Raw genomic sequence first — 25,561 nt, forward strand, 5'->3', positions numbered from 1 at the left:
ATGAACAAGACAAAAAAGCCCAGAAATAGATGCACATAAATGATCTTTGACAATGGAGTAAAGACAGTTGTTTCAACAAATGGTGCTGGAACATCATATGCAAAAGAATTTACCTAGACACAGACCTTGTACTCTTCACAAAAATTAACCCCAAACAGATCATAGACCTAAATGTAAAATGCAAAACCATAAACCTCCCAGAAGATAACGTAAGCTAAAACCTAGATGACCTTGCCCAATAAACTCAGTATTTTTGACCCCTCAAAATTCATATGCAGAAATTCTAACCCACAGGGACACCTGGCTGGCTCAGTCGGTTGGGTATCTGTCTGCAACTCGAGTCATGATCTCTGGGTCCTAGGACAGGGCCCTGCATCAGGCTTCCTGTTCAACAGTTAGTGTGCTTCTCCCTCTCCCTCTGTGATCTCTCTCATTCTTTCTCTCAAATAAAATCGTTAAAAAAAAAAAAAAAAATCCTAACCCACAAGGTGACAGTATTAGAAGTGAGGCCTTGCAAAGATAATTAGGTGGAGCTCTCATAAATAGGATTAGTGCCATTATAAAAGGGACCCCAGAGAGCTCCCTTGCCCTCTTTTGACCATATAAAGATATGATGAGAAAATGCCTGTCTGCAACTCTAAAGAGTCCTCACTAGAACCCAATTATGCTTGCACTCTGGTTTCAAATTTCTAGACTCCAGAACTGTGCAAAATAAGTTTCTGTTGTTGATAAGCCACTCAGACTACAGTATTGTTATACCAGTCCAAACTAAGAAACCTTGAACTATGGCAATGACTTTCTAGATACAGCACTAAAACCCTGAGCAGACACCTCACTTAAGAAGATATATAAAGGGATCCCTAGGTGGCGCAGCGGTTTGGCGCCTGCCTTCGGCCTAGGGCGCGATCCTGGAGACCCGGGATCGAATCCCACATCGGGCTCCCAGTGCATGGAGCCTGCTTCTCCCTCTGCCTGTGTCTCTGCCTCTCTCTCTCTCTCTGTGACTATCATAAATAAATAAAAATTAAAAAAAAAAAAAGAAGATATATAAAGACGCCTGGGTGGCTCAGTGAATTAAGCGTCCGACTCTTTCTTGATCTCAGGCCCCCTATGGGCTACTTAAAAAAAAAATTACATACACACACACACACACACACACATATATACACACACACACACACACACACACACACACACATATATATGGCAAATAAGCATATGAATGGATGCTCAATATTAGGGAACTGCAATTTAAAAACAATGTTACCAAAAAAAGGAGAGGAACACCAGGATGACTCAGCTGGTTTAGCATCCAACTCTTGGTTTCAGCTCAGTTCATGATTTCAGGGTGTCAGGCTCCACACTCAGTGGGGAGTGTGCTGAGATTCTCTCTCCCTCTCCTCCTGCCTCTGCCCCTCCCTCTTCTTATGTGTGTGTGCGCGCGCATGCGCGCACACACACACAGGCACACACCCGTCTCTCACACACACAAATAAATCTAAAAAAAAAAAAAGGATACCACTCATACCTATCAGAATGGCCAAAATCCAAAACCGTGATTCCAACTATATGACATTCTAGAAAAGAAAAAACCATAAAGACCATAAAAAGATTAGTTGTTGTTGCGAGTTAAGGTAGAAGGGAGGAATGAATAGGCAACATAGAAAATTTCAAAGGCAGTGAAACTATTCTGTAGGATCCTATAAAAGTGAATATATGTCATTATACATTTGTCAAAACCCACAGAATATACACTAAGAGTGAACCCTAAAGTACACTGTGAATTTGGAAGGATAATGATGTGCCAGTATTGGTTCACGGATTGTAATGGATGTACCATTCTGGTGCTGATGTCCATGGTGGGGATTAACTGTAGGCAGGGAATATATGGGAGCTTTTTCACTTTGGCCTCAATTTTGCTGTGAACCTAAAACGACTCTATGAAATAAAGCTTATTAATTTTTAAGTGTTTAAAAAATAAATCTTATGTGTATTTTACAACTTAAAAAAGACTGCTAAATAATTGTTCATTTTTAATAGAGCTTAAAAATGTCATATGTCATATATCATTTGAATGAAAAAGAAAGGGAGATAAATGAATAATTTTCTGAAAGAAAACAAGGTTTTTCCGCTGCTTAATAGTTGTACTTTACATGCAAAACCAAAGAACAAAGAATCCAGGTTATAATTTGGCATTTTCCTATTTCTGCAGCAAACACTGTGTTTCTAAAAGCTTCTAAAAACAATGTACTTTGTTATGCCAAACGAAACAAGCTGAATTACTGGCTATTAAAAACAAAACAAAACAAAACTCTAAAGCCCACCGATATGGGAAACGGCTGCAGGAGACCCTTTGACCATGCAGCAATCGAAGTGAATGAGGCAAAGAGCTCTCTGTACTGCCAGGACTGAGAAATGATGAGTGGTAAAAATGTGTATGTTCCCAACACAGTACAGTTTCCATAAGCACATATATAAGTACGCAAATACACAGAAAAAAATCAAGAAGTCAGACACAAAACTAACAGCAGAATGTAGAAAAGGATCAGGAGGTGATCAGAAGAGAGTTTGGTATTATCTAGGACTACTTTTTTTCAAAACAAATATAATCTCATATTTGAGTAAAAAAAAAAAAACAAAACAAAAAAAAAAACTAAGTTTTCATCCCAAACAGAAAAATGGCAATAAACTTAAAAAGAAAAATCCACAATATCCTACACTTCTAGTCAAGATTTCAAAACCAAAGCTAGTAAAAGTTCATCAAATAAGCTATTAACCACTGAGAAAGTCAGTTTGTCCTGAACTATTTGTTCTGTCAGTTTGTGACTTCTATACTAGAATGCTTGCAAAAAATAAAAAATAAACACCCATAAATTCAAATTACTCAAAGTTAACATCACTGTTTTATGTGAGAAACATGCTCAGAAAGGTGAAATAATTTGCCCAAAATCAGACAGCTAGTCTGGTCAAGCCAAGGTTCCAATCCAGTTCTCATGAACTTAATCCACCCTTCCTCTAAACCATTCTGGCCATACTGCCTACCTCCCTCCCAGAGGCTCCTTCTTGATATGAAAGATGAACATCCCACACTTATCTTGAGGGAAAAAGTTAAAAATAATGTGTACAATGAATCAAACACAAGTATAGCTATAATAACAGGCACAGGGCAAACAAACTTAGAAGAGACACAATTTACATCTACCAGGGTAAGGCATGTAGGCATGCAGACTTGTAATTTCTCAGGTCTTCTGAATACTGATTGAGCTTATGCAAAACATGTATCTGGCACATGGTTATTCAGAAACACAAGACACAAAGAGTAACCCCAAATAACAGATAACGTCACCAGGCTGGTGGCAGTTTACATTAATTAGGAGGCAATTCAGTAGTAACTGACTGTTAAGTGTCTCCCTTCGGCTCAGGTCATAATCTCAGGGTCCTGGGATCAAGCCCCACATGGGGCTCCCTGCTCAGAGGGGAGCCTGCTTCTCCCTCTCCCTATGCCACTCACTGTTCCTGCTGTGGGCGCATGCTCTAATAAATAAAATCTTAAAAAAGCAAAACAAAACAAAACAAAACTGAACAGGCCTGACAATACGGTAAATGGCAGGAATGGACTTCCTTTATATTTTTCTGGAGATACATACAAACATGCCCAGTAATATTTATTTTTAATCCTCACAATAATTCTGCTAAGCCAGTTCTCTCTCCACCCCATTCCCCCAATAATTCTTTCTTTCTTTCCTCAATGCCCCAGAAGATTATGGAGCTTTATTTTTTGAAGTTTGATGGAAACAATAGTTACATTGTCTATGCATTTCAAACACTTTGTCCTCATTGAAAAACCACTGGGATAGGACTAGAAGTAGCTATTAAATCTTCACTCCCAACATCAGCAGTGTTGGCATCAAACCCAACTCTCTCCTAGGAAGGCTGTGGCAGAAGCAGGACCACAATCTGCAGGGCCTGTGAACCACAGGGTCACAAAGTGAGTTCCAACCCTAGCCCAGCCTACATACCCTCCAGTCTCTCCATGCTTCTTTTGTTTTTGACTGTCCCTCTTTCATTTATTAGTCAACGTAAGAAAAGATTTCATATAAAAAAATAAGCACAGAACAGTCCTTCCGCTCCCTCGGAATAGGCCATGTGCTCTAAATGCTAAAATGCACTCTCTCTCTCTTTTCACTTGGCTCATAATCTATTTTGATCCACATCCCTTTTCCAGATTGTTTTTGGTGTTCTGCACTAGGCCAGTCACATGTGAGGTCCACATAAATGTTTTCTAGCAATTAAATGATCCCATTTTAAAAAGGTAATATCTTTGAAAACTTTCCCATCTCTAGACATAAAAATGACCTAACGAATGTGAAGAAGTAGAAAATCCCTAAGAAATCCCTTACTGACACAAAACCCGCTCCACACTAATGGAGAAAAAAACTCAATATTTGCCAGTTCTTAACAAAATTAATATCCTCTATCACTTGTAATTTCTCAGGTCTTTTTAATACTGATTGATACTTATGCCAAACATATATCTGGTACTTGGGTATTCAGAGGTAACAACAAAGAGTAAGGGTGCCTGGGTGGCTCAGTCAGTTAAACCTCTGCCTTCAGCTCAGATCAAGATCCCAGGACTCTGGGATGGAGCCTGCATCAGACTACTGCTCAGCAGGAAATCTGCTTTTCCCTCTCCCTCTGGTCATGCACTAGTGGGTGCACTCTTTCTCCCTCGCTTTCTCTCTAAAATAAATAAATACAGTCTTTTTTAACAAGACACATGTAAAATGTTAAGGTAACAAAAAGTTTGTTCGTGAAAGGGCAGAAAAATAGCTATTAAGACAAACATTAACCAAAAGTCACTTGGTATAGCTACACCAATATCTGACAAAATATACTTTAATGGAAAAGTATTCCTAGCGAGACAGATTCACCACAAGATGATTCTAAACCTATGGGCACAAAGCAAAACCTAAGAGCACCTCAGAGATGTGACAGGGCTCCCATTATAACAAAGGATTTCAACAATACTCCTCTGCAAGTGACATAACAGCAGACAAACTAGATACTAGTCTGAATGCGAATCAATTAATGCATTTCACTTAATATACACAGAAAAACCTCACCTTAAGTATATGTGCTGCTGAAGCGAGCACAAAAACCTCACCTTAAAATCAGAAACACACTGGCTTTTTAGACACAGATACACTGGAAGACTGATAAAAATTTACCACAAACCAGACATCATTAAAACAGCCTCAACAGGGCAGCCCTGGTGGCTCAGTGGTTTAGCACCGCGTTTAGTGCTGCTTTCAGCCCAGGGCCTGGGCCTGGAGACCCCGGATGGAGTCCCACGTCAGGCTCCCTGCATGGAGCCTGCTTCTCCCTCTGCCTGTGTCTCTGCCTCTCTCTCCCTCTCTGTGAGTGTCTCTCATGAATAAATAAATAAAATCTTTAAAAAATAAATAAATAAATAAATAATTTTAAAAAATAAAACAGCCTGAAACAAAATTTTAAAAAAATCAAAATCACAGTGGATCACACTTCATTAACACGATATATGTTAGCAGTCAATAACAAATATTAAGAAAAGATAAAACTACACCAGAATTTTTCAATATACTTTCCAAACTCTTTAATCAAAGAAGAAATCATAATGAAAATCTTAATATATTCAGAACTGAAAGATAAAAATTCTACATAGTGAAACTTGAGATATAGTCAAAGTAGTATTTAAATGAAAATTACCTTACTTAGAATATATGTACACATAAGTAAGTAGATGAAAAAGCAGAATATTATAGACCTAAACATTCTATTTAATAGGTTAAAAATTAGTGACTAATTCCAAATTAGGCAGATTCAAAAGAAATTAAAATTTCCTGCCAATATATTTGAAAATGAAGACAAAATAAATTTTAGAAAAAATGTAAATTACCAAATGTGACTCAAGAAAAATAAAGACCGGGCAGCCCACGTGGCTCAGCGGTTTAGTGCCGCCTTCAGCCCAGGGCCTGATCTTGGAAACCTGGGATCGAGTCCCACGTCAGGCTCCCCCACAAGGAGCCTGCTTCTCCCTCTACCTGTGTCTCTGCCCCTCTCTCTCTGTCTCTCATGAGTAAATACAATCTTAAAAAAAAAAAAAAAAAAGAAAAGAAAAAGAAAGACCCCAATGATCCTGTAAATGTTAAAGCAACCAAATCAGTAATTTTAAAATGTCAGACAGAAAATATCAGGCAGGCTCTGATAGTTTTACAGGCAAATTTTATCAAACATTGAAGGAACAGGTAATGCCAATTTTACATATTCTCTAAGAGAATGTATTATTATAGAGGAAATACCATAGCTTATTTTATTAGACTAGAATAACCCTGATTATAAAACTTATCAAGGTTGATATAAAAAAAGGAAAATTATAGACCAATCTTACCAATTAACACGGATCCATAAATCCTAAGTTATTTAGTGAGTCAAAACATTAAAAAAAATACCAGAAAAAAATTTTAATAATACAGTATTTCTTTAAAATATGTCATGATCAAGATGGATTAATCCCAAGTTCATTTCAATATTATCTTAATTTAAAAATTGCCTTAATTTTTTCCACATTACCAGATTAAAGTTGAAAATCATGTTAACATCATCTCAATAGATGGGAGAAAATGCATTCAGTTGAGTTTAATACCTACTTGTGATTTTTTTTTAATTATTTCTCTTTAATACTGAAGCAATCATCCTCGACCTGTTAATGGGGAAAAAAGTACCATACATTTAAGGATGAAATATAAAAGCATTTCCTTTAAAACTGAGAATAAGACAATGATGTCTGCCATTACCAGTTATAGTCTCCACTGCAATGGCTGTCCTCAAGCAGTGCAAAAGGACTAGAATAAGATATAAAAAGTAAAAGTACTGGAAAGAAATGAACTGCCGTTATTCAAAGATGAGATGATTATCTACATAAAAACCCCTAGAGTCCACAGGCAAATTATTAAGTTAGAGAATTACAGCATAGAAGGGCTGCATATAAAGGTACCCGCACTGCCATTTGGCAAATAGAAAATTTAACTTAAAAAATCATTACCAATAGCAACAAAAATTATAAAGTACCCAAAGAATAAATCTAACAAAAGATGTGTAAAACTTTTAGGGAGAAAAACCATAAAACTTATTTTTTGTTTTTATTTATTTTTTAAAAAGATTTTGTTTATTCATGAGAGACACCGGGAGAGAGGCAGAGACACAGGCAGAGGGAGAGGCAGGCTTCATGCAAGGAGCCCAACGTGGGACTTGATCTGGGGACTCCAACATCATGCCCTGAGCTGGAAGGCAGACGCTCAACCGCTGAGCCACCCACCCAGGCATCCCCATAAAAGTTTTTAAAAGACAATTACCTATAAACCAAAAGTCTGTTTCCTCTTGTAACTGGCCAGTACACCAATAAGATCAGGTCAGAAGACATGGAGATCCTCTTTTGCCCTTTTATTCCATGCTTTCAAAAAATACTTTTTAAAAAGCCCCATAAACACAGTAAATAAACAAGTCATCAATTGGGAAAAGTATTCTTCACACAGATAATTAACACAAGACTATTAATCAGAATACGCAAGAATTCCTACAAGGATGCCTGGCTGGCTCAGTCTGTGGAACATGCAACTCTTGATCTAGAAATCATGAGTTCGAGCCCAACATTGAGAGTACAGTTTACTTAAAAAACAAACAACTCCATAGGCAAAAAAAAAAAAAAAAAAAAGACATAAGCAGGCACTTTAGAGAGGTAGAAATGAAACTGCCAAAAGCATACTTCATTAGTAGTTAGAGAAAAGAACATTGTAACTATGCAAAAATATACTAATAAAAATGGGCAAAGAGGGACACCTGGGTGGCTCAGAGGTTGAGCATCTGCCTTCGGCCCAGGGCATGATCCTGGAGTCCCTGGATCGAGTCCCACATCGGGCTCCCTGTGTGGAGCCTGCTTCTCTCTCTGCCTATGTCTTTGCCTCTCTCTGTCTTTCATGAATAATTAAATAAAATCTTTAAAAAAAAAATGGGCAAAGGATTTGAAGAGAATTTTCTCTAGAGAGAAACTTCCAATGAGCACAGGAAGAGATGTCAAACAGCAATAGTCATGAAGAAAAAGCAAATCAAAGCCACAATGATATACCACACTTCACACCCACTAGGATAGCTATTAATTTTAATGGAAAATAATAAATGTTGGTAAAGGACATGGAGAAATTGGAACCCTGATACAGTGCTGGGAAAAGTTTGACAGTTCCTCAAAATGTTAAACACAGAGTTACCATGATACCCAAGAATTCCACTCCTAAGCATACACCAAGAAAAATAAAAACATATGTCCACCCAAAGACTTGTACACAAATGCTCATAGCAGTATTACTCATAACAGCCAAAAAGTAGAAACAATCCAAATGTCCATCAACTGATAATTGGATAAGAACACTGGGCATATCCATATGACAATGTATAGGACAATAAAAAGGCATGAAGTACTGATACTGACACCTGCTGCAACACGGATGAACTGTGAAACCTGACACTAAGTGAAAGCAGCCAGACATGAGAGACAGTGTATCATACAGTGTATGATTTGTCATATCCAATGTCCAGAATTGGCAAATCAATACAAAGCATAGGTGGTTGCCTTGAAGTTAGGTAGAAATAGGGAAGGACTGCTAAAGAGGACAAGGTTTCTTTTCAGGGTGATGAAAATGTTCTCAAATTAGACTGTGGTCTAATTACACAATTCTATATTACAGAATTACACAATTCTGTGAATATACTAAAATGCATTAAACTCTACACTTTACTTTTTGTTTTTTAAGATTTTTGAAGAGAGAAGAGCAAGCATGGAGGAGGGTATTGGGGGAAGGAGAAAGAATCTGAAGCAGACTCTGCACTGAGCATGGAGCAGGATATGGGGCTCAATCCCACAATTTTAAGATCATGACCTGAGCCAAAACCAAGAGTCAGACGCTTAAACAACTGAGCCACCCAAGTGCTCCTGGACTCTATATTTTAAATGGATGAAATGTAGATGTGAATTATATCTCAATAAAGCTTATTTTTTTTAAATTGGCAAATATAAAAAAAAATCTTACAATATCAGTGTTGGCAAGGATGCAGAATAACAATGCTGGTAGGAGGGTAAATGGGTACAACCACCCTGGAATACAATTTGCACCATTTACGAAAGTTAAAAATGTATATAGGTCCCATTACCCTACAATTTTCTCCAAGGTATATACCCTGGAGAAATTGTTTCTGCATTTGTTCAAAGCAGCACTGTTTCTTTACTGGAAACAATTTTATCTTCCAATGACTGGACAAAGATTGAGATCTACCCAGTCTGAAACAGAACATAGAACTGAAAAGGAATGAAGTATAGCTTCGTGCACCAATACGGCCAAACCTCCCTGTCCACACATCCTCACTTCCCTCCCTTCCCAGCTGTAATTCCATGCTCCCTACCCCATTACAATCACTCCGTTAACCTCTTGCTCAGCCACTTATAACCCAGGAAACCCACAACCCCAACACCACTGCAGCACTACCTACTCTGCTTCTGGTAAAACAAACTCAAGTGCTGTCTGTTCTCACTTTAAACTCAGGATCACTTCCCTGAGGTTGGCCTGTCCCTCTTCTGTTTGTCCCTACCAGCCTCCAGTCACCTAATCTTCACTGACTGCTGATAACTTCTATTTCATCAAGAGAAAAAAGAAAGAGAAGCATGTCCACATGCTCCCACTACCCCAACTCTCAGCAAGGAGGACCCCACAGGCTCTCTACCTGGGCACTCTGCCCATTTCCTGCCACCTTCCCAAGAGCACAGCTCCAGCCAGTGTCTGCCTCCTGCCTCACTGGGTTGCTGACTCCATAAAGAATCATCTCCCGCCACAGATACCAAAATTCTGTCATTTCTGCCATCTCAACAAAACCTGCTCAGGGTCCCAAATCTCTCCCTTTGGTGTCATGGCACATGCCCATGAAAGAACTTTCTTTACCTGCTGTCCTCTTCTCTCCATCCTCTGTAAGCCTCCCTCCCAGGCTTCTCAGACACCAGCACGTGGGAACTGCTCTCAAGGCTGCAGGCGGCTTCAGCACTGCCAGAGTCACCCAACAAGCCCCGGCCCTCTGTTCACTTGACCTGACAGCAGTGGCAGTGAGCACAGGTTCTCCCTCCCTCCTTGGCATCCCAGACAACACACTAGCCTGATCCTCCTACACCTCAGAGACGGCCCATCCCTGTTGTCTCTGCTGATTTGGCCCCCATTCCACCTTGGGGTGCTCAAGTGTCATCCAAACACTGAAGCCTCAAACATTTCTAGCTTCAGCCCAGACCTCTCCCCTCAACTCCAGACATCTTAATCCTCCATGTGTCTGGCTGGTTCTCTAAAACCTCCACAAACTTCACATGTCTAAGCTTAACCCAAATCTTGATGTGACATCCACAACCCATACCTCCCATGGTCTTCCCTTTCTTCACACACGACAACTCCCACTGCAAGCAAAGCCCCTAGTACCATCCTTCACTCCACTCTTACACCTACATTCAATCTGTCCACAAATCCTGTCAGTCTACCTGCATCCAGAACCCAACCACTTCTCATGGCCACCCTGTGCCCCCTCAGCCCGAGTTGCAATCATTGCTCAGCTGGATCCTGAGGCAGCACAGGGGCAGCAGCTACCCTGACAGCTTCAGGTCTGGTATCACACTTGTGCTCAAAACACTACAATGACTTCCCATCTCACTCAGAGAAAAAGATAAAATCCTAACAATGGTCTGTGTGACGGCCCCAAGGACCACCCCTACCCCCCTCTGATGTTATCTACTACCACTCTCCCTTGGGCTCTCCCTCCAGCCAGTGGGCATCCCCAGTGTCCCTTCAACATAGCAGGCACAACCCTTCTTAGCATCTCCAGCAGGACCCTACCTGTAAGGGTCCTCCCGCAACTCTACCCCACCCTCACCCACAGCCACAGGGCTCCTTCCCACACCCCCTTCTGTTCAGAGGCCCCCTTCTCAGGAAGTCCACCCTGACCACCTTTCAAACCTCACAAAGTCTCCATCCACCCACCTCCCTGCTTCACTTTTCTCCCTGCTACATAAATACTGCTCTATCTTTGACTTACATGTTAACTCTTTCCCCCAATGAAATGTAAGCTCCATGAGGGCAGAGACTTTTGTTTGCTTTACTCATGCTAACATATCCAGCATCAAAATATATACCTTAGTGCCTAAGACATACTCAAACCTCAAACATTTGAATAAAGGAATTTAAAAAACAATACTGAGGGGGAGGGGCATAGAATAAAATGATTCTATCCTAGTTAAAGACTTAGAAAAAATTAAGTTACATTATATAAGAATACTTTCACATATGGCAATAGCATAAAGCAAGAAAATGCTGCATGCAGTGTAGTGCTTGCCTTCTGGAGATGGAAGAGGAAGAGGTGGTCAGGGTAAGACATTCAGCCAAAGGTAGTGGCAACATTCCATTTCTTAAGCTAGTTAGTCGGTACATAGTTGCTGGTTTTAACATGTAGTACCTACACATGCCACTATATACTCTCTGAATATATGATCACATTAAAAATTAAAATAAAAAAGTATATTAGAGCAGGACAGGCCAAATCCAGCCCACCATCTGTTCTGTTTGTGAGGTCCTGGTTTTCAAAATAGTTTTATTATTTTTCCATTGACCTTTAATTAAGAAACAATATCATATTCATTTGAAATGTACAACTTGGTTATTTGGTATTTATATATTCCACTTTGTTTTTGTAAATAAAGTTTTACGGGAAGACAGTCATCATTTTTTTGTTGTTGTTTAGGGTGTTTTTTTTGGGGGGGGGGTTTGGAGGGGAAGAGAGAGAAGAGAAGAGAGGAGAGATGGGGGAAGAGGGGACAGAGGGAGAGAATCTTAAGTAGGCTCCACACAGCAGAGAGACTGATCTCACAACCCTGAGATCATGACCTGAGCTGAAAGCAAGAGTTGGACGCTTAACCCACTGGGCCACCTGGGCACCCCAATAGCCACCTTCACTTGTTTAGATTTTGTCCGTGGCTGCTTTCATATCACAATGACAGAGCTGACTAGTTAAGAGATCACACAGCCTGCAAAGCCTAACATATTTACTAACCGCCCCTCTACAGAAAAGTGTTGTCCAGGGACACCTAGGTGGCACAGTCATGATATCAGGGTCCTGAGATTGAGCCCTGGTCAGGCTCACTGCTCAGCTGCTTCCTTTTCCTCTGCCACTCACCTGCCACCCAGCTCATGCTTTCTCTCTCTCTCAAAGTCTTTAAAAAAAAAAAAAAAAAAAGGTATTATCTGGTTATAACACGGAATCTGTAAAGAAATTAAGTGCAAAATAAAAAAGATCCAATTATCTGTTAAAATGCATTGATCCCTCAAAGCATATATGATTTTCTTCAAGAGCACAGTACACTGAAAAATATGGTTCTATGTAACATAGGAGACTCTAAAGCAAATAGTTACCTTTATAATGTCATAAGTGCCAGAAACAGAAATTTTAAACTGTTTTATAAAGCAAAATGCAAAACTTCAAATTTATGGTCTCTACTCTCATCAAAGTAAGAAAATACCACATTTACCTAAGTAAAGCATATATAACACTATCCAAATTTAGAAAGAAAAAACACTAATTCCATAACCTCTAATATATAATATAAACACTACCTCCTCTCTCTCTCTATATATATATATATACATATATACACACACACAACTCCTCTCTCTCCCTCTCTACACACACACACACACACACACACACACACACAAACACTAATTTCGTAACCTCTTTTAACCTGTACCATCATCACACAGGACCTCCCCAGAGCCACTAGTCAGACCTCAAAGTTCTCTAAGATCCCTCAATATTCCATTTCACTTCTTTAGGAGATTCACTGCACCTCAGTCATTTCTGTACTTATTTCTATTGTTATTAGGAAGAAGGCTGATAACAGTAATAATATCAATAAAACTACTACTGTGCTAGACATTGTACTAATCAGTTTAATTTATTTTTAAAGATTTTATTTATTTGACAGAGAGAGGGAGAGAGAAAGAGAGAACGCACATGCATGACCAAGAGGAGAAACAGATGGAGGAGAAGCAGGCTCCCAAACAAGCAAGGAGCCCCACATGGGGCTCCATGCCAGGACCCTGGGATCATGACCTGAGCCAAAAGTAGACGCTTCACCAACTGAGCCACCCAGGTGCCCATAATCAGTTTACATTTAATATTCATGTCACAGATAAGGAAACTAAATGAACAAAGATGTCATCTAATATTAGGATTACAAAGCTGGAAGACTGTGGGAATCAGAAGTCAAAGCCCATTATTTTAGATCCTTATGTACTCTTGACCTTCACAATATATTCTGAACTGGGGAAGGAGAACAGTATTAATCTGTGAAAACTCCTTTAGTTTAAAATACTATGCACCTATCATAGGTACCAAATACACAGTCGTTGAATCCATGTAAGGGTGTAATAAATCAAGGATGAGAGGTCCATAGTAGAAAGAGCATTTTTTAATCAGAAGGGGCAGGGTCTTGCTTGCAGGCAGCAGAGTCAGATGATTTGTGCACAATGTCCAGAGGCAATAGAAACCCTGTGTGTCTCCAGGTCAAGAAAAGAAAACTGGAAACACTATCCCCTCATCTGCTACGACAGAAAACTGACAAGTACTACCACCAAAAGGAAACAACTCAGAAGTTAAGCATTTATTCTCAACTCTAGTGAGATCCAGTTGTGATGTCACTCTTGAAGCAAATCACACTAGAAATTGCACTCTGGGGGGGGGGGGGGGGGACACCAAAACCCTAAGGAATCACCCAGGAACTGAAATTTGTCAGCTGCCTACAGGTCCCTTCTCCAGCAATGGCCTGCATTTTTTCTCTAGGAATCAATGACCTCTAATGTCTGTTCCAGCTCCAAAATCATGACTCTCAAGAAAGGAAGCCCCAAATAGCCAATCAAGTCAGTACTTTTCAATATTCCTCCTGCCACTGCCCCCATCCATGGACCAAAAGCCCAGATCTTACCAAAGTCCAGCCAATGTCTATGGACTACAGGCCACTACAGAACACGCCTCAGTGGGTTAGTCACACCCCTGCCTTACTTGCCCTGACTGGGGTCTCAGGGTGCCTTGGCTGTTCACATAAGCTTTCCTTTTTCCTCTTGCGAAAGCACATCTCTGACACCAGCACTATTGTTCATATTTATATCCAGGTAAAGGAACTCAAGGCTCCAACCAGCAATCCAAATAGCCTTCTCCAAGTCTAATTCAACACCCAGTCAGACTCCTATTCCTGCAGCCTTTTTGTTCTTCTAATGTTCCAAAGTAACAATCTTTAATTTATCTTTCCTGTAGGTTACCAGATTTCATGGCAGTCAGCCTCTGGGTTACACAGACCATTCCAAGTCAATATATATTCCCATTGCAAGAAATTTTGGAATACAACCCTATTTTTCTCCAAAGTCACCAAAAAGTACAAAAGCAGAGCTTCTTTATATCAGTAAAAAGATGTTCAGGACCTATCAAACTTTGTATAAACTCACAGTTCACTGTGTTGTCCTAATACTTATAAAACAAGTCAATGCTAGCCAGCTGTAAGTGACAAGTGGTAAAACACCTCTGCTCAGAGTAAACTCAGATCTTTGCCAAGTCTGTGACATGAAAATATCCCCAATAAGGTGAGAAGCCTTTCAACTACTGCCAAAATTCCCTTTCCCCTCCTTTTTTAAAAAAGAGAGTGTGACAGAGAGAGCAAACATGGGGGGGGGGGGAGATGGAGAGGGAGAAGCAGACTCTTCACTGAGCAGTGGGGCTTGATCCCATGACCCTATGACCTGAGCCAAAGGCAGACGCTTAGCCAACTGAGCCACCCAGGTGCCCTGGTTCCCTTTCCTTTGACCTGCTTCTTCGCTAGCTGATCTACCTGATGTCAGTGCATCATCATTCAAACCCTGAAATAAACTGAGTATTGATTAGACTAGTAACTATCTCCTCTCTCCAAGTAAATAAAAATAAATGGGAAGGGAGAGCGGAAGAAAAGGGGTTTCTGTGGCAACTAAATCTAAGCCAAAGTCAAAAGACCACAAAAACAAATCTCCAGTCAACCTAGGTCCAACTGCAGCAGGAAAAAAAACCCATTCCCGTTGGTGGCACAATCAACCTCAAGGATGCTTAAGAAACATGGCATGAATCTACAGCAAACCTCCGATCGGTATGGAACCTGTCAGTGTTTCCGGTATGACTGACTTACAACCAACATCTGTGGAGCAAAAAACAATACAGCCCAATCCTATTTGTCATTATAAAACAGCTTCACCAGCACAGGAACAATGGGATTGCTTTCTAATTTACACCAAACCAAGGAGGCAAGTCAAAGTAACCACTTAGTAAATATAAGAAACAAAGGTGTAACTACTTTATTATTTGGCAAGAGACTTCAGGCAAACTCAACCTGCAAAGGAGCAAACCTCCCAGGCCAGTAGAGCCTCCCTGAGGAGCCCACTTACACCATGTACAATTCTAACAAGCTTTGTTACCTGGTCTCCCAGCCAAAACTGCATCCCTTTCCTAATTGCTACCTTTCACTCTAAACTGCAAGTCCTTAAGTGCCTGTTCACGAGTGAATCCCTAATACAGTTCCTGGCAAGGTAAGGATTCAATTACTATATTTGCTGATCAAATAAATGAGGATTAGAAGAAGTTGGTAGGGGAGGGGTCGCTTGTCATTCTCAATAACAGCCATAAGCTGAATTTCGGGATGAAAGATTAGGAAGGCCTCCACGATTGTCTCCCTTTTATATATTCAGATACTAACATTCCAGTTGCTGAAAATTTGTATAGTTTTAATAGTTTTTAAACTAATATTCTTTCATTCAATAAACCAGACGATCTAAATTGTAAGTATGTGTGAGAAAAGGACATCTGCCTTTCTACTACTGCACCTCATCCCTCTCCGTCCGTCGCCCCCTCCAGAAGGAAAAAACACTCACCCATTTGGGCCAGAGTCCAGGGCCCAGAGGAGCCCCTTTTACTAGCAAGCAAGGGTCTGTGTTAAACGTGAAGCATGAAGTATGCCTCTCTCGCCTTCAAAACACAAAACTGGCAAACGGATCCTGGGCTAACTCTCTGGAAATAGGTCTTCATTACAAAAGAAAAAAAAGATAATGATGAAGCTGGCATCTAAAAACAGAACTGACAGCTAGCTGACTGGATGAGAGCACAGGATATAAAACTCAAAAATCACGGTATAAAGTTATTACGCATAAGAGCAAACAACCCTAAACACCCAAGAGTGCTAAGTTTCAGCACAATATGGTAATGTATTTTCATGAGATAAAGGCAAAAAAGTTTCTAAATTATATCAAGCAATCAATTCATTTAAAATTTCTTTCAAAGGTCAGTCTTTATGCACCTGAAAACAACATGTATACCGTCTCTCCCTACTACTAAGTAATCTCCAAGGCAGGATCTAGGGACCACAGAGACCGAGCTCACAGATCACCTGAAGGATTCCCTGACCCACAAGTAGTCACTAGTATCTGTGGTCTTGCAGAGCAGTTCCAAAACCTAGCTATACTTCAGTTATTACCTGGGGAGCTTCCGAAAAATATATTCTCAATACCACCAAAAATTTCCAGAAGTGGAGCCCATCATCCATGGTCTTAAAAATGTCCCAAATGATTCTAATGCAAGCCAGCCTACCCTCTATCTAGAACAGGGCTCCTCAGTTTCTGCACTATTAATATTTGGGGCTGGATAATTTTATGTTTCGGTGCTATCCTGTGCATTATAGGATGTCCAGCAGCATCCGTGGTGTCTACCCAGGTTGCACATTGCCCATCCCCACAGGTATGACAGGCAAAAATGTCTCCAGACATTGCCAAATGTTTCTTTGGGGGCAAATCACCCCTGAATTAGTTAACATCTATCTACAGTAAATTTAAAAAGCCAATTACTTGACATTCTTTAAAGAAGAAATAAGAAAGCTGCTTAGGGGATCCCTGGGTGGCTCAGCGGTTTAGCGCCTGCCTTTGGCCCAGGACACGATCCTGGAGTCCAGGGCTCGAGTCCCACATCGGGCTCCCGGCATGGAGCCCGCTTCTCCCTCCTCCTGTGTCCCTCTGTCTCTGCCTTTCTCTCTCTCTCTCTCTCTCTCTCTCTCTCTCTGTGTGTGTCTATAATAAATAAATAAATCTTAAGAAAGAAGAAAGAAAGAAGAAAGAAAGAAAGAAAGAAAGAAAGAAAGAAAGAAAGAAAGAAAGAAAGAAAGAAAGAAAGAAAGAAAGAAAGAAAGCTAGCTGCTTAAAGCTAAGAGCCCAGGCCTATTTCTTCAGTCCACCTGACCTAAGTAACTAACAAACTACTCCGCCCACATGGGGACTCAGATCTTGACTTATGAAGACCAAACCACAACTTCTTGTGCTTTTTATGAAATAAACTAAAGGCTGAGTTTTAGGTGAGCAGATGATTAGAACTTCATTGTTACTAGCATTTATTCTTCTTAGGAGTATTAAAACATTGCAAAATTTTAGACCAATATACACTCATGCTGCCTCTCAAATATCCAAAATATAAAACCGCAAGACACAAGTTCAGGACAGTAACAAACTAAATACTGATCCTGACAAATACCGTTTTAAGGAAGAGATTCTTGCAACTAACTGCAATTCCAATACAAACTGGGGGGCAGGGACTTTTGTCTGCTATAAGCACATTACTTTTATACCAAATTGATGCAAAAATTATCTTAAAGAAGCAAATCTCACCATGTCAAATCTTTTTTTTTTTTTTTAAGATTTTATTTATTCACGAGAGACACAGAGAGGCAGAGACATGAACAGAGAAGCAGGCTTCCTGTGGGGAGCCTGATGTGGGACTCGATCCCAGGACCCCGGGATCACTACCTGAGTCAAAAGCAGACTCTCAACCACTGAGCCACCCAGGTGTCCCACAAATCTTAATCTTATTACCATTCGTTTTCTGTCCAGCTATGGTCTGATTTTCATACTCTCAAGTACTTAATTCAAACTTGTAAGTTTTTGCATTGTCTTGCTACACTTCACATAAAAACTATAGTTTTCTAATCCAAAACAACCTTTTTCCGGTTCTTAAGTTATACCAGCAAGATGCTCACTTCTACTTACAACTGCCTAAAAACATTTCCCCAGTGCAAATAAAGCAAGCCAGATCCCAAGCAATAATACCAAAAGACCGGCAAGCATGGCTTTGAGTACCAGGAAAAAGAGCATAGGGCAGGAATTTGAAGACTGAGTATTATGTGTAACTTGAGTGAACGGCATTTTGTTAGATACTGCAGAACTCCATAATCAGACACACTGAAAGGCAAAACAGCTTCCAAAGCATCCATGCAGGACAACAGTTATCTCCCAAACTGGTTTCACTGAAGTATATGTCAATGCACAGCAACCTTTCAAACCTCAATAACCCAGAGGTACACTGAGAAATCTTGGAGTTGATATGGGGACCAATCACACTCAAGACCTAGTATCCCAAGGACAGAATCTAACCCAAGCTTTTGATGGGCTTTTCTTTATTTAACCACCTCTTAGAGGAAACATCCTAAGGCACCACCACTCATTTATTGCTCCCAGAAACATCTGTTATTTAATGAATCTTCAACCATCCCTCTTCTGAAAAAATTTAAAATAACTTCCAGTTCACTTTCTCAGCAGAACTAATGTTAAATACACAGAGCTGGGACACCTGGGTGGCTCAATGGTTTGGCACCTGCCTTCGGCCCAGGGTGTGATCCTGGAGTCCTAAGATCACATCCCACGTTGGGCTCCCTGCATGGAGCCTGCTTCTCCCTCTGCCTGTGTCTCTGCCTCTCTCTCTCTCTCTCTGTCTTTCATAAATAAATAAACAAAATCTTTAAATAAACAAATACACAGAGCTTTCTGAAGATAGTCACCAAGTCACAAACACTCACCTAACTTCCAGATACTAAACATTTAAAAATCAAAGTTCAAGTAGTAATAGCCACTAATTGCACTAAGCTGATTCTACAGGCCAGGCCCCGTTTGTAGCCCATTTACTCCCGACACACTTACGAGGCTGACACTACTACTATTATTGTCACATTACAGGGAGAGCAGAGAGGTGGAGGCACTTGTCCAAGGTCACAGGGCTAGAAAGTGGTGAAGCCAAGACCCGAGTCCGGGAAAGCCTAACTTCGCAGTCAAGAAAGCGGAAACACCAGCACCACTTAGGAGACGTTTATTCCCGTGGCTGGAAATCCAGTGTCCCTTTCCCCACTTGCTGCTGCCTACCTGCCACATGACCTTGGGGACATAAATCAAAGTAAACTTCACATGGTCACAAAGTGGAACAGCATCCACGTTAACAAGGGCCGTGGGGACGAAAGGAAACCACCACCAAGTGCCCCTCCCATAAAAGCAAAACATAAACAAAGCTCCAGCCGACCCAGAGAGAAAACGTGAAGAAACGATAGGAAGCGGAGGCTGAGACGTCGGACATAGGGTAACAGCCGTGGGCTCGTCTCGTGCACCTACAACCCACGGCGCAGCTGCGAGGAGAGCACGCCGCGCGCGCAGGAAAGCCCTCCGAGTTCACCACGACGGGCTTCTTTAAGAGGAGGTACTTCCAGCCGCGCGGAGGACCACCCCCCTCGCTCATATTCGCCAGGGAGGCGTCCGTGACCAGGTCTACATTCGAGTCACAACACCGGAGTGAAGAGCCCCGCTCGGAAGGCTGCGGAAACACTCCGCGCTGGGCTCCGCGCGTGCCGAGGGCTCTGCGGCGGAAGAGCAGGACCCCGCAGAACTTGTTCCACGCAGCACGGAGTCCAACAATGGCCCGCGCCAGTCTGCCGCGAGCGGCCGCCTCAACTTGACACGCTCCCGGGCCCGCGCCCAGAGAAGTTGTCCCGGGCGGGCGGGCGGCGGGGCCGCAGAGGGGCCGGGCCGGGCCGGGTGAGGGGCGCGCCCCGCCCGCCGCCGCCGCCGCCGCCGCCGCCGCGCAAGGCCGCGGACGTCAACCCGGGCGCAAAGTTCGCTGCCGGCCCGCGGCCCGCCCCGGCGCCCGGCCCGGCGAGGCCCCCCGCGCCCCGCGGCGGCGGGCAGGCGGCTGACAGACGCGGGCGGGGACCGGCCGGGGAGCCCGGGCGCCGCACCTCCCCGGCCGCCGAGCGGCGAATTCCGGGGGGGAGGGGAGGGGGCCGGGACGCTCCCTCCCCGCGCCGCCGAGGCCGGGCGGACGGGCCTCGCCGCCGCCGCCCGCGCGCCGCGCGCCCCACGCACCCCGCGCCGCAGCCCGCTCCGCCGCCCCCCCACCCCCATTACCTGGAGGTGCCCGCGACCCGCCGCTAGTTGCGCTCAGGCGGGAAACGCGCTCACCGACACCATCAGCGAAGCGCCCAAAATGGCGGACGTATCAAGCAGGCCTTGAGTTCCCCCCGCCCTCCCTCCGGCCGCCTCGCAGCCAATCGCTGCCCAGTCTCCGCCCCCAGGCCCGCGCTCATTGGCCTTCCTCTCCCGCCCCCTGCATCCTATTGGGCCGCCCCGCGGCCCGGTTGCGCCCACTCCGATTGGCTCGTGGGCCCCGTCAGTCAAATGTGAGCGAGCATTCTTTTCCCAGGGACTTGACGGATCCGGAACCTCTAGGACCCCGGAGTCTGGAGAAACAAATCAGAAACCCGGAGAAACCTGGCTGGGTCCCCCTAACGCCGTAGCAACAGCAGGGCCTCCGCCTGACGGATGTTTCGGGCCACCAATCCGATAGCCAACGCTGTTTAAAACTCGGTGGAGCCAAACCAATCCTGGCCGCGGAGCTGGGAGCAGCGGGAGGACCAATGGGGCAGCGAGGCCGGCGGGCGGGCGGGTCGGCGGGCCCGGAGGAGACCCGTGGTGACGTGAGCCACAAGGCGTTCCGGCGGCGGGGCCCGCCCGAGCTGGGGAATTAGCTCAAATGGTAGAGCGCTCGCTTAGCATGTGAGAGGTAGCGGGATCGATGCCCGCATTCTCCACGGTTGAATTTTACAGAAGAAGTAGGGGGGTGCGTCTGTCCTGGGCCCTTTCCTACAAAGTGGTGGTCGTGTTCGGAGTTGAGGTCAAGGTGAAGGACCGGGTGAGGGTGACATCACCCCTGGGGCCCAGGTGAGGGGCCCGCGCGCGCCCCCGGTTGTGCCTGCATCCCCTGGAGGGAAACTGGCAGGCCGGGCGACCCTTTTGTCTTACGAAAGGATTTACACTGGAGCCTCTTCCGAAATGCTCTCCCGGACTCCCCATCCTGTGCGCGGGCTCCCCGGGGCGGGGGAGGGGGGAGGAGGGCCAGGACACAGAAGAAGAGCCTGCCTTGCCCCATCCTGGGCACTTTCCAATGACCTGTCTGGCTTCTAAATAGAAGCGAGGCGCTGTCCCGAGTCCCGAGTAAATCGACGGGAGGGCGGAAGGTGGCGGCAGGGCTGAGAAGCCCAGGCCAGGTGAGGGTCCCGCGGAGCCCAGCCCGAGCTGGGCAGCACGCAGCATCGCACACCCGCGAGTGCGCATGCGCTAGGGGAGGCGTGCGCTGCCCCCTGGGCAGCCCTCCCGGGAGCATCTGCTCCGTGCCCAGCCTGCGCGGGCGCGTGGGGAGCAGAGGGTCCTGGCTCTGACGGGCGGACACTCCATGTGAGTGACAGGCCGCAGAGTGGTGGGGGCCCCTCCTGAGCAGGTGGCATTTCAACCCACTAACAGGAAAGACAGAGCCATGGGCTCCTGGGTCCAGGTGGCAGGGAGAGAGACCAGAGACCCGGAAGCCGAGCGTTGGAGAGGCAGGCGAGGAGGTAGGGTTGTGGTGAGAGAGGGACATGGCAGGGACTGGAGGTGGCAGAGGTGGCTGCATGGTGCAGGGCCTTGGGGACAGTGCCACCACGCCAAGGAGAAACCAACACTCCTCAATGCCCAGACTTCACTTGGGCACCAGGCCTGGAGTCATAATGGGGGCTCCATGCAGGGAGGTTGGTGGTCTCCCAATCTTTGGGGCAGCTCATTCTAGTGGTGCTGGCTCGGTCAGGGATGGCCACTCAAGCTCAAGGAAGGCAAGGCATGGTTACTGTGGAGCGTCCCCAAGCTGCATCCTGAAAAAAGTGACATAACTTGGCCACTGGGGGTAGGGAGGGCAGGACCAGTGGAGTTGGCCACCAGATTGCTCTCCAGATGCTCAGCATCTTTCTGCACCCGTACCTTCATCCTTTGCATCACCCCCTGCTGGCCCGAGCTCCCTCCATCTCACGGGCTTAGGCTCCCTGAGTCCCCATGCCAAACAGCAGGGAGAATGAAACCTAATGGAGCTGAGTCCACCCCACTGCCTGGGAAGCTGGGCCTCTGGTACAAACATGCCCCTCCCCCAGCTCACTCCCTCAGCAGAGCCTGAGGCAGACTCTAGAAAGACTTTGTGGCTGGTAGCTCCAGGACAGTACAGTATTATCATCTCCATTTTACAGATTAGTTAACAGAAACCCAGGAAGCATTCAGACACCAGGTGTGGCCCATATCAGCTGAGTAAGCTTGGCTGGGTGATCTGACCTCTCGGACTCTCCAGTTCTTATCTGTAGAGTACCGCTAATACTGACTCACCTGTGTCCGCGAGTGCTGAAGGGTGCTGGACCTCTAGGGAGGTAGCAGCCAAGGGCAGATGTTATTTGCATTGATCCTGCTGCTCAGAGCCTCTAGGGGAAGACCACTGGGCTCATGAGGAACATACACGGTCAAGATTGAAACCAGTTCAGGAGGTGTGCTGGCGCAGAGGGTTTGAGAAAGAACGAATGCACAGATAGCCTGGGCAGGGGAACCGCCATGCCTGGTGGAGAGAACTGCAGAAGGTGGGAGCAGAATGTCCATTGGTCAGAGGATCCGGTGGGGGTGACCCAGGACTGGGGGAGGAGCGTGGGAGGGAACTCACAGAGGCATTGGAGGATAAGCCAAGTAACTTTGGGTTTGTGCTCAGAGACAGAAGGCAAGGAAAACCTTCTGAGCAAGAAGGGGCATGTTTAGGACTGGCCACAGGTTAGAAAGGACAGATTAGAGCAAGGGCAGCAGAGCTGTGCTACTGGAATAGCGCAGGGCCAGAGGGGCAGGCCCCAGGAACTAGACCTAGGAGCATGGGAGTGGCTACAGGACACCCCTGGACAGGGGGTGGTGTCTGAGAAGGAGGCTGGGCGAGGGCTGGGACCTGCCCTCCAGAGAGCCTGCGGAGAGCCCAGCCACACACAGAGATCCCTTCACTCATTCATCATCAGAGAACTTGCCGGTACGTGCTTCAGGCTCTTCCATCCCAGACTCTGAGGAGGGTCACAGGGACATGTGCACTGTAATTACATGAAATAATGTAGTACCTCGCCCAACTTAAGTGGGCCCCAAAAGTCTCCAATTATGATGAGCTAACCTAACTGGAAGGGTTGAAGTCCAGGAGGACTTCCTGAAGGAAGAGGAGGCATCTGAACTCAGCCTGTCCCCTGAGGGCCATAGAGAGTCATTGACAGGCTTTAAGCAGGAGAGTGACTTTGAACCTTTGCATTGGCCTCAGCATCCACCTAAACTTAAAAAAAAAAATTATGTGAATATGTTCAAACCTATTCAACAGTAGAGAGAAAAGTTTATGGTTTAATTTTTAATGTTTAAAATTTCAATCCACCTGGACTTAAAAAAATTATGTGAATATGTTCAGACTTATTCAACAGTAGAGAGAAAAGAATAATGAATGCCCACATACCCATCACCCAGCTATTGCCCCCTAATTTTGGGAACAGACACAGAGCTGCCAAATTTTAATTCTAGCAAGTAATGATTTTATTTAAAAAAAATTTTTGGGATCCCTGGGTGGCGCAGCGGTTTGGCGCCTGCCTTTGGCCCAGGGCGCGATCCTGGAGACCCGGGATCGAATCCCACATCGGGCTCCCGGTGCATGGAGCCTGCTTCTCCCTCTGCCTGTGTCTCTGCCTCTCTCTCTCTCTCTATGTGACTATCATAAATAAATAAAATTTAAAAAAAAATAAATAAAAAAAATTTTTAAGTAGTGATTTAAAAAAAACAAAACACTTTATACTATTGCCATGATTTCATAAAAGCAAGGACATTTTAACACATACATACCCTCAGAAAAAGGCTTTAAATTGAATAAGTTCAATTTAGAGAAACTGACTCCCCATTACCTTTCCTATTGTCATGTCCCCAGGGCTCAGACCTGGTCTGAGGGCTAGAGTGAGGCCACCCTGGCAGAGGTGAGCAGTGCCGGGCCAGGTCACCTGTGCAGCCTGGAGCGGGCAGGGCTGGGTAGGGGGCTCTCGTGGGTAGGAAAGGTCAGTCCATTTTAATGTTGTAAACTTAGTTGTTCCGTTTCCTTTATTTTTCTTCAATGTGTTAAGATTCAATCTAGGTTGTGGAGGAAGTGAGTATCTTGCTTCCTACCCAGGACCGTGTGACCCAAGGGTTAATAGAAAGGGGAGCCACTAGTGTTGCTAATGATCAAGGCTTCTGGCTTATAAAAGAGGAGAGAGCATCTGGGGAGAGAGAGAGGGAGATGTACTCAAAGGGATGAGCCAACAGGGGCGGGGGTCCCCCTAGTGGGAAGCCTCCCTGGTGAGCTGAGGCTGAGGTCCAGTAAGGGGAGCCCAGTGAAGTGAGGAGTCAGCCTTGAGTGGCTCTCAAGAAAGAACCCTGCAGGAGCCAAGTGCCACCCAACTCCCCCCACCCCCAGGTGTCTCAGGGTCAGAGCCTTCCACACCTGCCACATCTGTGCTCCCCAGCGTCCGACCTGGCAGTGGATATGACCAAGATCTGGCAACATGGATTTTGTTCAAGCGCCCACGGCAGCTGGAGACCCAAGGGGGCTGCTGGGCCCAGGCCAGAGAGGATCTTCACACTAATATTCTGGATGAGGGTTGGGGGGCTGAGTGCAGCAAGTGCTAGGGCCAGTGGAGTAGTGGGACCCCTGCAGGACTCAGAGACAGGCGACAGGATGGAAGTCCTTGAGCAGTGCCCAACTGTCAGTACTAAATTATTGTGTAAAGGAATGATTGAACAAATGAGTGGGAAAAAATCCTGGCTTTACTGTTTTCCCTTAAACCTTGGCTTCCTCAACTCCAAGCTGGGGCCACAATCTACCTATCTGGGCTGTTGTGAAGTTTAAATGAATCAAAGCAGGTTCATTTCACTCCATTAAGACACAGCTCAGATATTGCCTCCTCTAGGAAGTCCTCCTGGCCCTCCCATCTGAATAGGATATTCTCTCTGGGCCCCAGGATATCTCAGCACAGAGCTCTCCCCTCAGCTTTGGAAACTGTCTGTAGCACCCTCAAGAGAGGCCCACATCTGACTCATCTCTGGGTCCCCCAGCATGCGGTTTAAGTACGGGGCTCTGCACATAGTGGGTGCTTAATGAAGGCTGACAGGTTCACTTAGAAGGTAGTAGTGGCCAGCAGGTCGGCCCCCATTCCTCCTCGCTCACCTCATGGCAGGAACGGGTCCCGCAGAGTGGC

At 44.7% G+C, this 25,561-nt stretch overlaps 1 protein-coding gene across 20 annotated transcripts in view; it reads right to left on the bottom strand.

The window, feature by feature from the left end:
• Positions 1-20,514, bottom strand: part of PPP6R3 (protein phosphatase 6 regulatory subunit 3) — a 144,962-nt gene extending 124,448 nt beyond the window's left edge. For 19 of the 20 annotated variants that reach the window (XR_005373582.1, XR_005373583.1, XR_005373581.1 and 16 more), the window contains exon 1: positions 20,388-20,514. The gene's annotated coding sequence lies outside the window, so the exon portion shown is untranslated. Of the gene's footprint in view, positions 1-19,509; positions 19,532-20,387 lie in introns of those variants that run through there. The other variant, XR_005373575.1, reaches the window with a different exon arrangement.
• Between the last annotated feature and the right edge of the window lie 5,047 nt (positions 20,515-25,561).

Source organism: Canis lupus, chromosome 18, assembly GCF_011100685.1.
Source record: "Canis lupus familiaris isolate Mischka breed German Shepherd chromosome 18, alternate assembly UU_Cfam_GSD_1.0, whole genome shotgun sequence".
Lineage (NCBI taxonomy): Eukaryota > Metazoa > Chordata > Mammalia > Carnivora > Canidae > Canis > Canis lupus.